Source organism: Callospermophilus lateralis, unplaced genomic scaffold (genome assembly GCF_048772815.1).
Source record: "Callospermophilus lateralis isolate mCalLat2 unplaced genomic scaffold, mCalLat2.hap1 Scaffold_193, whole genome shotgun sequence".
NCBI lineage: Eukaryota > Metazoa > Chordata > Mammalia > Rodentia > Sciuridae > Callospermophilus > Callospermophilus lateralis.
In genome coordinates, this window is record NW_027512944.1 from 637,389 (window position 1) to 647,364 (window position 9,976).

A 9,976-nucleotide genomic window follows, 5' to 3' on the forward strand; every position below is an offset into this window, starting at 1 on the left:
TGGTAGCCCTAAATAAAGGATTTTTTTTCTCTAAGGAGTCAACCAAATGGGCCTGGTCCCTGTCTGTCATCTCCACAGGAGGGATGAGGTAGAATTAGGTATCTTCCTCCTAATTTGGTTGTGGAATCAGCTATGTGTGTGGAGATGAGGTGTTGCTTTATCTTGAAGGTGAGAGTCAGACCCGTTCTGGCGACTCAATGACTCGTCTAATTCCCACGCTCACTTATCACAGACCAGGAGTGTTAACATCGGCAGGTGTAGACATTATCCATTCCGGTTTGAAAGTTTTCAACATTTTACACTAAATAACTCATTTTATTCCCGTGAAGACGCAACGGGCACTTTTATTATCTCCATTTTTCTTTTGAGTTAACCTATTCATGGAGAAGTCACATGTTAGGTCACTGCGAGTCAGGTTTCAGACCAGGCTGGTCTGGCTGATCCCTTCACAGTGTTCAATGGCAGCTCATGCATGGGACAGATTCTAAAACTAGAAGAACCCCACCTATTCTCCACGTGGTTTTTAAAGTGTTGGGAGGTGATCATTAAAAGAGCTCAAGAGAGAACAACTTGAGCTTATTGAATATCATTTAAGAACAGACTTCCCTTGATTCTGGATCATAAGGCTTCAAGGGCAGGGCCATCGCCCAAGGGCCTGGTGAGGCTTCAGTGGAAAACAACCTCACTAATGGAACATCCACTCTCTCCCAGGGGGAGAAGTTCTACAGTCCTAATGTTCACTGGCTTTCCGACAGTAAGTCAGCTACCTTGCTCTGTTCTTGCCCTTTGCCCTTCCCATGGTGTCTTTGGGAATTGAGAGTCCAATCCTAGCTACAGCCCTCAAGCCACTTGCCATTTACAGCCTAAGTGCTCTAGTCACAGTCAGGCAGAGCTATGGGGAGAGGACCCTGGGATTCAGAGTGAGCCCAGGGCTGGGTTGCCATACCATGTTACCCTTGTGACATTTTGAGATGTCTTCTGCCCAACCCAAAGGTCTAGACAGATCAAATTTAGGCTCCAGGCTGATCGAGCTGGAACCTGGCACCCAACTTTAGGCTGACTGCATCCAACTTGATGGGACTCCTGGGAGTCAAGCCACACCAACCTCTTGGGCAGTGGCAGCCCAAGGCACTGGTGAGCTCGCCACATTTTTCACTTTTATAGGAGTGATCATTAGAAAGCCAGGATTCTATTTCTGTCTTGTGATTTGTTGAGCTTGTGTCCAAAATGGAAGATGATGCAACTCAGAAACCTAAGTGAGCTGATTCTGACTGGACGTGGGGAGGGAAAGGGCCAAATATGTTTTAAAGAATTATTGCTATTTAGATCTTCCATGTTTAGAGCCAGGAAGAACAATAGAGAGACAAGAGAAAATTAAATCAAGAATGACTGTGCATGGTTTCCCACACAGTTGTGAGAAAAGCAGAACCTCAGGGGACCATAACTGCAGATTCCTGACTCCTCGTCCAGGACTCTTGCCATCAAAATCTCTGTTATAAGAGGTTTGAGCAAGTTGATCCCAATACAGTCACAGCCCTGCTGTCTTAACAGGACATGAAGTAGTCTTTCTGTTCTTCATCTGTTTAATGTCTTCAAAGTCCAGAAGTCTCCCTCTGGGAATCTTTTGACTTTTTCAAGCTATTACAGCCCCTGCTGCCACCCAGGCCTGCCAGTCCGAGGCTGACAGCCTTTCTGCTGCCCCCATGTCACTTGCTCCCATCTCCTGACGCCCATGTGATGGGCACTTAGTGAAAGGAAATATTGTTCAGCATCTGTTTCCAAATGAGGCCAAAATCACACTTGGTGGCCGAGTCACTTTTGGCTGTCCAGACCATGAGTCTCGAGTGACTCAGTCTCTCCCGGATTTGCCCTGGAGGTGGATGAGGGTTTAATGAGCAGAGAAAACAGTCATACATAATCATACCAGGGGAATTTCCTCCAGAATGTGTTCTGGGTTGCTTTCAACTGAGCCATTTATCTCCTGGTACTTAGAGAAAAAAGTTGCCCCAACTTCTTGGCTAAAGCCCCAGGTCTCTTGGTCTCTTGTCTATGGAGCATGGAAACTGTCTTGGCAGCCAAATCTGAACCAGTAGAGCCCACCATATCTCCACTCTATCAATCAGAGAACTTTCCAAAGGGTTCTCTCAACTGTTTTCCTAGTGTTCCTTTAGCTCTTCAGCCAAGGCCTCCACATAACCAACCTAACACACAATCTAGAAAAATATCGGGTTGCTTTCCTCGCCTCAAGTGCAATTATGGGACTTGGATACTGAAAGCCTGCTGAGGCCCCCACTCCTGAGCCTGAGTCCACAGTCTTCCTGGCAAAGGATATTACATGCCCTGAATGGTTGCCTCCGTGCACAAGAATTCTGTATGGCTAAGTAGTCCATACAGAGCAAAGCTCCAGGAAGACAGATGACGGAAAGAAACCACAGTGTGTACCTTGTGTGTCGCCATGGCAATCAGGAAATCCACTGTCGTCAAAAGCTTTGTTTTCTTCTTTTTTGGATCTTATTGATTTAGCAAATTGACTAGCACAAACCCAGGATGTGGTCAATAATCTCAGAAGGCTCTCAGGGACCACATAGGGGTTTTCCTGTTCTACATAGAAAAAGGATTGTTCCCCTTTTTTATAATTGTATTTTTTTTCTGGGTAGTTACAGTGACTGCCACATCATCTAATTTGTACCGAGTTTCTTTTCAGGTCTGCAGCCAGAACTTTGAAGAAAGAGAGTCGAGAAAAAGGAGAAACTATTACTCACAGGTAATAACTGCATTTCAGGGGTGATTAATAGGTCACCAACGTGCTGATGAGCCAGGGGCTCTATCTGTGAGTAGGACACACTGATTCTAGCCTAAATCCTGTTAATTATAAGCTACATGACCTCGAGTAACTCACAGTAGCTTCTCTGGGCACACCTAATCTTCCTGCCTCCCAGGATGAAATAAGAAGTTAGGAAATCCTTGGAGCTTGTAGGAAAAAAATGGGGAGGGTAACTATGCATGCTTGGGACAGTATGAAAATCTCAGAAAGCCTCTCAAAAATCACATATGAATTGAGACCCATTAAAGTCTCACCCTCTGCTGAATGGAACGAATCAAAGTGTGGCAGATAGTCTTGCCATTTGGGAGTTTCCTTTGCCAATTATGAAGCACTTTCATACCCAAAAGAAGCCCTATAAAATCCAGAGAGTAGAAGCAATGGTCTCATTTTACAAAAGAAGAAACAGGATTAGGAGACTTAATATCTTACAGAGTTTGAAGAACCCCGTGTCAGTGCAGATTCCCCAGGTCCCCTGGGTTTCCCCATTACCTCCTGGGGCTACTGCCCTTTTGCCTTGATTTGTCCACAGGCTAAAGGGAGCAGTAACTGCACTTAGAGAGGACAGTGACAGTTTTCAGACTTTCTTCCCCTCCCCACCACGATGTATCTGGCAGAACTACAAGTTGTATCAGGCTGATCCACCAGCTGCTCATTCTCCCCCAGTGCCCACATTACCTACCAAGGTCTGGCTATTCCCTGGGATGCAACACGGACCAATCTAGAAATCAGTGCAGTAGGGACCAACCATAGCCATGATGATGATTATCAGGAAGTCCTGCAATGCACCAGGAGGGTCAGTCACCCATGTCATGGCTATGAAAGAGATGGTCAAGCAATTTGCATAGGGTTCTATGGTCAAAGGTAGCAGCTCACAGGAAATGCATCCTGCAAACATGCTGTGGGGGTGATGTAGGCTTAGCATTATTATTTTTATATTTTTCCTCACCATATCAGCATAAAAATTCTTTGCAACTTATATTATAAAGATAAAGATTATCCTTCGTTCACTGGGCAGAAAGGAGAGAGCCAAGTCTGAATTTACAATCTACTCTATGGGGGCTGGACCTGGGTGAACAGTGGGCTTGACAAGATTTATAGAATCAGAAACTCAACTAAGCCATTTTGTCCTTTAAGACAGAGCCGTGCCAGTGGAGGGGAGAAAGGCCACCCCTAGTTCCCACGGGGCCTAGCTTTATCACACAGTCCACAGCATCTCCAATCTTGATTGTCTTTCCTCTTGCCTTTCTTTTAGTATCTTTTCCAGTGAGAAAGAGAGGATTCTGGAATGTATGGAGCTGCTCCTGTGTGGCAATGTGGTCCAGGCGGCTAACCAGATGTTATTCCACATAATTCTCAGAGCAGCCTTGAGAGGGCCAATTATCATTCCCACTTCACAGACAAACTGAGTGAGGTTCACAGCACAACTGGCCCAGGATCCCACTAGGAAAGTGGCCAAAGGCAGGAGTCAGACTCCAGAACGACATACGATCTCTGACAGGAGTCAGTCAAGACTTGGTTTATCAAAGCCACAGCTGTCTGCTTGGCAAGCACAGAATCTCACACTAGGGACTTGAAATCCAAGAGAACTACAGGGCAAAAGGTATGGTTGGGACACTGGGGTCCTGACAGCTCCTACAGTGAGTCCCTGGCTGGGTTTCTCAGTCACGTTCATACTAACGGAGCATCAACTATACATCAGGCTCTCGGCAAGGGACACCTCATATTATCTAACTCAAATCCCATAATAGTTGCATGAGGTAAACACAATTCTGTCACTAAATCTTTTTACAGGTGAGAAAACTGAGGCTGAAAGAAGCTGAGAAAATGTCCACAGTTGCACTGTAGGGGGTTAGGAGACTCCTCCCTTCCTTTTTAGCCACCACATGTCAACACCTCTATTAACTGCTGCAATTTGAATAGTGTTAATATTCCAATAATAGACAATACAACTGATTACTACCTTCTTCTTCCAGTGGATAGCTAAGGGACCAAAAGAGATAGGGAGACTTTCCTAGAAAATGTCAGCCCTGCATTGGGACTTGAGGCCTGTGCCCAAATAGGGTTGACTCTCTAGGGACCTAGATAAGAGCTTGATGAATGGATTGGATTTCTGTCTGGCTGGGGTAGTGGACCAGTCAATGGCTCTGCTCTTCTCATGATAGATGGGATCTAGTTCAGATATTCCTCAGACTGATGCTTTTTAAGCCTCTACCCCCCACTTCCATCACTTCAACTCATAGGTAGGACAATGTCAGTCATTCTTCATTGGGTACTAGACGCCTATCATCCAAGTGGCCTCTTTGCCTGTCACTCAAAAAGGCTCGTCCTAACACAAGTGAGTTGATACACTTTTATAGAAATAACCATGATTTCATTTCAGGTTATAAGAAAACTAAGTCATTCATAAACCTTAACACTGGGTTGCCGATAGCACTTTATCTATAGTTTACTGATAACCAATTCTGAGCTACAGATGGGTTAAAAAAGAACAAAATTCATGTTTTTGGGTTTTCCCTTTTCCTCTTCAATTATGTCAATGGGGAAGTGATGTGTCTACAAAAATATTTTCTTGACTTGCAACAATGGAGCATTTCAAGTAGAGTTCTAGATTTTCATTGATTCTGAACTTGGAAGCTCAGAAAGTGCCAGGTGATATTTTATTTTTTTTTTATTTTTTTTTAAAGAGTTACAATAAAAATCTTTATTTAGGTTTGGTCAGTACAGGTAAGATATACTGGAGTCACAGAGCAATATGCATTAACAGGATACAACAGTTCATAAAAATTGAGTTAACTATGCACACAAATATCTTAAACATTCAGTCACCTAAAGAGAAAATGCACAGATGTATGGTGGAAAAAATTGTATCTAACGCTGAAACTACTATAGGATTCCATCAACAAGTCCAACTTTTAGTGATAAAAATCTACGGTACTGGGCAAACTTGGCAGTCATAAACCCACATCTACTCTAACAAGTCTGAATGGTGCGGAAGTATATAACAGCATGAGGAAGAATGCCCTTACACAGCACGGGTTCTAGAGACACAGATTTATACAGACATCATTGTGTTATACTTTTAAGGAAAGATTTCCATTTACAACTTCACATTAACTCATATAAAAATAACTTGACCCTACACAAAATGTCTTTTTAGCAACATTCAAAGTAATTAACTGTTACAATTTCCAAAGTGGCAGAGGTATTGAAGCCAGGGAAAAAAAGAAAAGAGAAAGGGGAAAAAGAAAAGAATCAAAACAAAAACACACCCATAAAAAGGCAAGTTGTGACAAAAAGTATGCATCAATTTTCTGGACAGTATCCTCTCCCAAATTAAATGACACTGTATAAAAATTTGCTGGAAAAATATTACAAAACTGAACCCTGTACATTTACACTTGAGTCCAAGCCATTCTGAACGTGGCGGGAACCCACAGTTCGGTTACCTTTCCCACTCACTGCTTTCTCCTCTTGAGGGTCATGATTGGAGTCTGTGTCATTTGAATGATGTGTAAGAGAATTTTCACTGCCCGTGGGAGAGTCTACACTTTCATACCCCGCACTGAGTTGGTTTACGTAACTACTACCTCCTCTGCCAGTTCTCTCCTCTGAGCTGTTGGAGGCCTTATTACCATTCCCTGGAGAAGAAGGAAAGTCATCCTCTGTTGTGTTCCCCTCCCTGTGAAATCCAGACCCAGACATCCTCTGACGGGAGGAGCTGCCATTGCTTGGTCCATTTGCCAGACGACTGCAGACTTTACTTGTGGCCTCTGCCTGTTCTACAGGTTCAGAAGATGTAGTCCTGCTGGTACTTGGGGCTGAGGCTTGAGACTGCTGCTGTTGGTACTGAGCCAACTGCTGGCGCGTCTCCTTCAGTTGTTGCTGAAGAACTAGAATGGTACTCTGCATACCTTCTACTTCTTCGTCAAGTTGTATGATGAAGTCATTTAGTTCATCCTGACTGCTTTTAAGTTCCTCACTATATTTCTTCTGTAAAGCCAACTCTGCTTCAAGCTGTGCAATACGACCCTGGGACAGTTGCCTTCCAAGCTCCTGGTTCTCCTGGATAAGCATTCGACACTTCGCCATTAACTTTTTGCCTGTTTGGAATTGATTTGAATGATTAAGAAAGAACTTAAGTCACCCTTGTTAAAACTGCACTTAAACGATGGGACAAGCTGGAACATTTATCTTCTACTCATCTCAGACTCCATTATCACCAAGCGAAAATTCAAATTGGTGACTTATAAAATGTTCTGATGAAAAAAAATTCATCTCCAGGATTGGATGGAAGCATGAAGAAAATAATGCCTCATTTATCTAAATGATCATATGAATTTTCTAGAAATGGTCACTATACATTTTTTTTGTTTCACAAAATGTCTCACTTAGGCCAGCCCATAGTTCCAATATATTATGTCCCCAATCTTCTGGCAGGCACCCTGTGAGATTGTCCCACATTAATTTCTACTACAATACTCTAGGACAAAGTGTCAAAAAGTAATAAGTATCAAGTCTCCTTGTCTTTTATGATACCAGCTGGAACAAAGTAGGTCTTTTAAAAATGAGATAGCTTTTTCCTTCACTTTGAGAGCACAGCAACCATTTTTCCAAAATGAATCTGCTCTCCACAGCCCCCCAAAATTAAAATGTTAAGAGTACAACAAAATCATAGTATTCCTTGAACTTTGGGGGAAAAAAAAGCGACTATTCCAAGGCACATTTAATTTAATATCAAGAGTGTAATACAAAAGGCCCCAATACAACGAAGGAACACATTCCCCCATTAACACCAGTGACAATGCTCTTTTAACATGTGCCTGTTGAATGGGATGGGGATTCATAAAGTTCACTACTGAGAAAAAATAATGCAGTGAGTCTCATCATCACAGCCAATGTCCTTATACAATCTAGTTGTGAAATGAATGTTCATAACGCTTCACACAGTTTAAACCTGAAGTTCAATACCACACCTTCATGTCTGCACAGTCCTCAGTTGTCTGCAGTTTTTAAAACCATTCAAAGAACAAACCATTGATGAAAACCCCATTGATTTAAGGCTCCATTATGTAAGAGAGAGCCCTAAGCTAGAAGGTTAAATATATGCTCTACTTGTACTGACAGCTATTATTTGATTTTCTCATGACTATTAAAAGTTGGTTCTCAGAAGAAAAACCTTTAACGGCAATATCACCTCATGTGAGTTTTGACCCAGAAGTTCAACAACAATCATGAAGTCCACAGTCTTATTGGCAAAACTGATACACAGTGTCTCTAAGTCATTATGCTCAAGGCTAAGAGCGATGCATATTCCGTTTTTACATTTTACTGGAATTTTACATGTTCAATTCATGATTTTTAAATCTCTAGGTTTTCAATCCTCCAAACTGTCTGAAGACACAGTGTGCCACAGACTTAAGACTTCTGTTTCTCCCTCTATTTTCTTCAAACAGAAACATTTCTCAAGTGTCTACATGTTCTAGAAGGGGAATTTTTCAGAGGTGGCCTCTTCGGAATAGTCCGACGACATCAGGCCTCAGAAGCAAAGGGAAGGGGAAGAAAAAAAAAGCTGAAACACAAGGTTCATCTGGTAAGTTTTACATTAATCATTACAAGCTGCACGGTATAAGAATGTGGTTTTTTTTTTTTTTTTTTGGCTCAAAAAGTCTGAGTCTTGGTGTGGAAACGAGTACTTGGCTGTCCCACCACAGCTTTCTCGCAGTGGGACTGTCAGGGAAGTCTTGACTGGGGAGTATGATTTGTTTACCTATCAGGCGTAAACTTCCAGGCACTCAGTTCATTTTGGGCTTGTTCCAGTTTGTCTTAAGTCTGTTCCAGTTCGCCTTTCATTTTTAGGAAAAACAAGTTGATTGCTGGGTCTACCATTGTTGATCTCAGTTGGGCAACACTCGGCTGCTGGACTTGCTTGAGGTACTGAATTTGAGTAGTACACTCTTGCATCTCTTGTTCCTTCGTTGCTAGTCGCATTACAAGGATGTTTTCCCTGCGTGCAGACTCCTGCTGCTGTTGCTTTAGTTTTTCTTCAGACTCCCTTAAACCAGTTACATCATTTGAGTTAAGATCTGTGTACTTGCCCTCCAAAGCTTGAACGTAAGCTTCATATTGTTTCCATCTTAGAATTAACTTGTCTCTTGCCATAACTTTGAAGTCTGTTTCACTCAGTCGAACCTTTTTTGGAAGAGGTTCTTCGTTGGTCATCTTGAATCCGAGGAGTCGCCTCCTGGCCGCAGCCGCCCGCCCGCCCGCCCGCCCGCCAGCGGCCGGCCCCGCCGGGACGGAAAAGACGAGAGAGGCCGGCCGTCCGCCTGGCCCGAGCTGGGCCTCGAGCCCTAATAGACCAGCTGCACCCCACCCCCGCGCTGCGCCGCGCCACGCCCCGGCCCTTCCCGGAGTACGGCGCGCGCCCGGCGGTCGCCGGGGCTCAGCTAGCTCCCCGCCAGGTGATATTTTAATAACCCAATCTCTCTCTTCTCATTTTCTGTCAAGTGCTTCAGTGAACAGGGATGTGTGTGTGTGTTGTGTGTGTGTGTGTGTGTGTGTGTGCAGCATGTGTGTACATGTGTGCACACACATGAGAAGCAAGAGCTCTATTCCCAGTGCAATGACTCTGCTGTTGCTCGTTGCTCAGATGCTTTTGAGAGATACACAAACATTTCAAAGCAGGAGAGCCTGTATTGTGGAAATAGTTCAAAAATCTGGGCCAAAAGATTTCCAGGATTAGTACAGGTCCAATTGCCCTGTGCACGAAGAGCATGTAATTCATACCTCTTCCTGAGCTTTCAATCTGGGACATCCTATCTGTAACAGCAGATGCCAGTCTCAAATGCCAAGCTTCAGAGAACTTGTTGTTGACAAGCTTTTAAATACAGCTCTAGCTGTGGGGTTTGGACCATAGTCTTTACCATTTATTGCATGCTCAGCTGGAGTAGGCCAAACATAACTTCCTGATTTTAAGGAATATGACTTCAAATTATACTTCTGTGAAGCTGTTGAAGAAAATAAGGTGTTGATTTGCCTTTAAATAAATGGCCGTGAACATGACAAGGGACCACACCCAGTAATGGCTCATTCTTTCACCACACTGGTACTGAGTTCTAGAAATCTCTGGGTGAGAACAAATGGGCTTCTTCC

At 43.4% G+C, this 9,976-nt stretch overlaps 1 pseudogene; it reads right to left on the bottom strand.

The window, feature by feature from the left end:
• Positions 1 to 5,501: 5,501 nt before the first annotated feature.
• Positions 5,502 to 9,121, bottom strand: LOC143388424 (pre-mRNA-splicing regulator WTAP-like; annotated as a pseudogene).
• Positions 9,122 to 9,976: the final 855 nt, after the last annotated feature.